Source organism: Oncorhynchus gorbuscha, linkage group LG15 (genome assembly GCF_021184085.1).
Source record: "Oncorhynchus gorbuscha isolate QuinsamMale2020 ecotype Even-year linkage group LG15, OgorEven_v1.0, whole genome shotgun sequence".
Lineage (NCBI taxonomy): Eukaryota > Metazoa > Chordata > Actinopteri > Salmoniformes > Salmonidae > Oncorhynchus > Oncorhynchus gorbuscha.
This window is the reverse complement of record NC_060187.1, coordinates 8,237,667-8,243,666: the sequence shown is the minus strand read 5'-3', so window position 1 is coordinate 8,243,666 and position 6,000 is coordinate 8,237,667.

The following is a 6,000-nucleotide window of genomic DNA, read 5'->3' as shown; positions in this document are numbered from 1 at the left end:
ATAACTAGCTAGGTTAACCAATATATCATCATTACTAGCCTAGCTATAGCTAGCTAGGTTAACCAATATATCATCATTACTAGCCTAGCTATAGCTAGCTAGGTTAACCAATATATCATCATTACTAGCCTAGCTATAACTAGCTAGGTTAACCAATATATCATCATTACTAGCCTAGCTATAGCTAGCTAGGTTAACCAATAGATCATCATTACTAGCCTAGCTATAGCTAGCTAGGTCAACCAATACATCGTTATGAGTAGCCTAGCTATAGTTAGCAAGGTTAACCAATACATCATCATGAGTAGGCTAGCTATAGTTAGCAAGGTTAACCAATACATCATCATTACTAGCCTAGCTATAGCTAGCTAGGTTAACCAATATATCATCATTACTAGCCTAGCTATAACTAGCTAGGTTAACCAATATATCATCATTACTAGCCTAGCTATAGCTAGCTAGGTTAACCAATATATCATCATTACTAGCCTAGCTATAGCTAGCTAGGTTAACCAATATATCATCATTACTAGCCTAGCTATAACTAGCTAGGTTAACCAATATATCATCATTACTAGCCTAGCTATAGCTAGCTAGGTTAACCAATAGATCATCATTACTAGCCTAGCTATAGCTAGCTAGGTCAACCAATACATCGTTATGAGTAGCCTAGCTATAGTTAGCAAGGTTAACCAATACATCATCATGAGTAGGCTAGCTATAGTTAGCAAGGTTAACCAATACATCATCATGAGTAGCCTAGCTATAGTTAGCAAGGTTAACCAATACATCATCATGAGTAGCCTAGCTATAGTTAGCAAGGTTAACCAATACATCATCATGAGTAGGCTAGCTATAGTTAGCAAGGTTAACCAATACTTCATCATGAGTAGCCTAGCTATAGTTAGCAAGGTTCACCAATACATCGTTATGAGTAGCCTAGCTATAGTTAGCAAGGTTAACCAATACATCATCATGAGTAGGCTAGCTATAGTTAGCAAGGTTAACCAATAAATCATCATGAGTAGGCTAGCTATAGTTAGCAAGGTTAACCAATACATCGTTATGAGTAGGCTAGCTATAGTTAGCAAGGTTAAACAATACATCATCATGGGTTTTCTATAGGTTTTACTCATACAAAACCAGACTGGTGACTCAGGGACTCACAGGTTAAAGGACCAAGTCTGTTAGACATGGCATTAGAGATCCATTCTGTACACAATAGAGTTGAGCCCCATGCCCCAGGAGTGAGAAATGCACACACAGACACTCCTCTCTGAGTAATGTTGGACATCACTGATGGTTCGCTCAGTCAAGGCCCAGGGCAGGGTTACCTGGAAGGTTTGGGCCAGATGGGGTTTGGAAAACATCTGTCCATGTTCTTAATCAGGAAGTCTCTTTCCAGCTCCCTCCCAGCATCCCACCTGCTATGGACCCACTTGACCCAGTGGTGGGCGGAAACAACGGGGAAGGTCTGAGGAGGGCCTCAGGATGTCCTGGATGGAGATCTGCAGACACAGAGGAACAGGAAATGCACGGTCAGTTTGTCAGCGGTAACAGGAAGTTAACAGGAAATATAGAGTCACACCACCATCTTCAGCAGGAAACACAAGGAGTCATTACATGAGGGCAGTTTTAGAGAACCCTTTAGGAGAACCATTTAGGAGAACCCTTTAGGAGAACCCTTTTTGATTCCAGATGGAAAGGGAAAGGGTTTCCTCTATGGAAAGGGTTCTACATGGAACTCAAAACCTGGAACCAAAAAGAGTTCTTCAAAGGGTTCTCCTATCTATGGGGACAGCCGAAGAACCATTTTAGGTTCTAGATAGCACATTTGTTTCTAAGAGTGTACTGGAATTTCACACACACAACCGCCCCACTGACTACTCCCAGGATGAAGATATGGAAGCTCTGAGATACAGTAGCCTACCAAACTTGCTAATGGCCAGTCGCTAATGGCCTGGTACTCAGCGCTCTATTGTCCCTCAACATGGGCTCATGAGACACTATGAGCTCATGTTGCGCAACATTTGTATGTCCTCTTAAAAAGAGGAGGATCCCATCAGCTTTCTAGGCCTACTAAACTTATTTCTTAACTTTCCTAATATGAAGCACATTGCAATAGGAGTAGCCTACCTGGCTGACGTGAAAATTAGCCAATGGAAAAGTGTCCTCCATTTCCTATTTAAGTGCGTATGATCATGGCTGCGGGAAGTAGGGGTGCTGAGGTTGTTGCACCACCCCCTGAAAAATCGGAATAGAAAATTGTAATAAAATATGCACTGGGCCTTTAATAGTGCTGTATTAGAGGACCAATATATCTGTCTTCAGAGCCAGCGCTGGCTAAAAGATGTGTCCTACAATGAATTACATTCATCCTCTTTCCAACTAGTGTAACCAACCTGACATACATAGACGATGCGCGAGTTTCAAGTTTGTGGGTAGCTAATTTTCACCATAAAAATGCACCTTTATAATAAAGCATCCACACATAATTGCATTTGCAGAGTTATGTAAAGACAGCCTACTATTCGTAATGTGATGAGTAGATTGGATTAGCTTTCAACGCATGGCTGAGAGAGTGTGGCATAGAGTAGCCTATAGGCTATGTTTCTTCTTTCTTTGCATGGGAAAAATGTGGCCTTTCATAAACACATTTCATGCTATTCTACTACACTTTATATGACTGGAGTTGGAGACATTAGCATAATATAACATGATAGCCTATGTAACAGTATAACAGTATAACTTTAGAACGTTCCCTCGCCCATACGAAACAGTCACCCACGAAGCATCGTTACCCATCGCTCCACAAAAGCCGCTGCCCTCTGCAAGGGGAACCACTACTACTTCAAGGTCTCAGAGCAAGTGACGTCAACGATTGAAACGCTATTTAGCGCGCACCGCTAACTAAGCTAGCAGTTTCACATCTGGTACACCTACTCTGCTGTCACTGACTAACAGGTCAATACAAAAAAGTTGTCCATATAATAGACCTATGTCCTTCTGTAGCTCAGTTGGTAGAGCATGGCGCTTGTAGCGCCAGGGTAGTGGGTTCGATCCCCGGGACCACCCATACGTAGAATGTATGCACACATGACTGTAAGTCGCTTTGGATAAAAGCGTCTGCTAAATAGCATATATTATTATTTTATATTACAAGAAGGGGAGACAGAAATAGAATTTGATGTCCAATTAAACTGGAGGAGGCAATTATTGTCCAAAAGCAAATTTAAGTAGCACTGACCCAATGATAATGAATAGGCGCAGTGCACGCCCACCAAGGATATTGTCAATGATCTCTGCGGGTGCCAATTAGGTAGGCTATACTGTTGTTAGCTCAATTTTGATAACAAACTTTACAGCAATAATCATTTGCTTTCCAAACTATGTATTCCTGCGATTGTATGTTGAAATATTGTGATATGCCTTGGACTCATTGCTTTTCACAGACAGTTACAAATCAACAATAATCTGCTCAAATTGCACACACTGCCTTTCCTTCTAACTGCAGGCAATGTCATTTAAAACAATTCACAATTTATTTTTTGGAAAGAAGCTAACAATCCTCTGTAGCCAAATCATGCTTTAGTAGACTATTTTGAATGGTTTTATTTATTTCTGTATAGACAGGAGTAGGCTAATTAGGATATAATTTTGGCAATTTAAATCCATTTACTTCAGGGAACGTTTACCCAATCCTTGTGGACGCACTACCTATGCTTGCATGTTATTAAAAACGGAACGGAACCTCCGTAACGGAGCCTCCGGCTACGGATTCCATTTTCTTTGTGTGGGCCATTCTAAATTCAAAAAGAATTACACACATATATTAGTAGACTATATGTAAAGACCAGATTAAATTAAGAATTGTCTGATGGGTGAGAATATTACCAAGGGGTTGTCAAATTGTGAATGAGAGACTGATGATGTGTGTGCAACCTGCAACCAGTCCCTGATTACAGGAGAACAATGACAACATGCAGTGGGGCTGGCTTCAAGGTCCAGAGTTGAGTCTGAGGGGTGTAGGCTATATTAAATTGATTTATTAAACTTTTTATTAAATGTAGATGTTCCAAAGGTCCACATCAGTGGCTTTGTAGTCTATGCGTGGAAGCCAGGCGATGCTAAAGGTGTTTATGTTCATTAACGGCCTATTACCATGAGGCCGGCTGTTATTTGCATGACAATCACCAACTGATAAAATGTCATGAACACCACAGCCCTAGGTGCTACCACTTTAAAGAAGTTAACAGATCATGTTTAGAGGTGCTACCACTTTAAATGAGTTAACAGATCATGTTTAGAGGTGCTACCACTTTAAATGAGTTAACAGATCATGTTTAGAGGTGCTACCACTTTAAATGAGTTAACAGATCATGTTTATAGGTGCTACCACTTTAAAGAAGTTAACAGATCATGTTTAGAGGTGCTACCACTTTAAATGAGTTAACAGATCATGTTTAGAGGTGCTACCACTTTAAATGAGTTAACAGATCATGTTTAGAGGTGCTACCACTTTAAATGAGTTAACAGATCATGTTTAGAGGTGCTACCACTTTAAATGAGTTAACAGATCATGTTTAGAGGTGCTACCACTTTAAATGAGTTAACAGATCATGTTTAGAGGTGCTACCACTTTAAATGAGTTAACAGATCATGTTTAGAGGTGCTACCACTTTAAATGAGTTAACAGATCATGTTTAGAGGTGTTACCACTTTAAATGAGTTAACAGATCATGTTTAGAGGTGTTACCACTTTAAATGAGTTAACAGATCATGTTTAGAGGTGTTACCACTTTAAATGAGTTAACAGATCATGTTTAGAGGTGCTACCACTTTAAATGAGTTAACAGATCATGTTTAGAGGTGCTACCACTTTAAATGAGTTAACAGATCATGTTTAGAGGTGTTACCACTTTAAATGAGTTAACATATCATGTTTAAAGGTGCTACCACTTTAAATGAGTTAACAGATCATGTTTAGAGGTGCTACCACTTTAAATGAGTTAACAGATCATGTTTAGAGGTGTTACCACTTTAAATGAGTTAACATATCATGTTTAGAGGTGCTACCACTTTAAATGAGTTAACAGATCATGTTTAGAGGTGCTACCACTTTAAAGAAGTTAACAGATCATGTTTAGAGGTGCTACCACTTTAAATGAGTTAACAGATCATGTTTAGAGGTGCTACCACTTTAAATGAGTTAACAGATCATGTTTAGAGGTGCTACCACTTTAAATGAGTTAACAGATCATGTTTAGAGGTGCTACCACTTTAAATGAGTTAACAGATCATGTTTAGAGGTGCTACCACTTTAAATGAGTTAACAGATCATGTTTAGAGGTGCTACCACTTTAAATGAGTTAACAGATCATGTTTAGAGGTGCTACCACTTTAAATGAGTTAACAGATCATGTTTAGAGGTGCTACCACTTTAAATGAGTTAACAGATCATGTTTAGAGGTGCTACCACTTTAAATGAGTTAACAGATCATGTTTAGAGGTGTTACCACTTTAAATGAGTTAACAGATCATGTTTAGAGGTGTTACCACTTTAAATGAGTTAACAGATCATGTTTAGAGGTGTTACCACTTTAAATGAGTTAACAGATCATGTTTAGAGGTGTTACCACTTTAAATGAGTTAACAGATCATGTTTAGAGGTGCTACCACTTTAAATGAGTTAACAGATCATGTTTAGAGGTGCTACCACTTTAAATGAGTTAACAGATCATGTTTAGAGGTGCTACCACTTTAAATGAGTTAACAGATCATGTTTAGAGGTGTTACCACTTTAAATGAGTTAACAGATCATGTTTAGAGGTGTTACCACTTTAAATGAGTTAACAGATCATGTTTAGAGGTGTTACCACTTTAAATGAGTTAACAGATCATGTTTAGAGGTGTTACCACTTTAAATGAGTTAACAGATCATGTTTAGAGGTGCTACCACTTTAAATGAGTTAACAGATCATGTTTAGAGGTGCTACCACT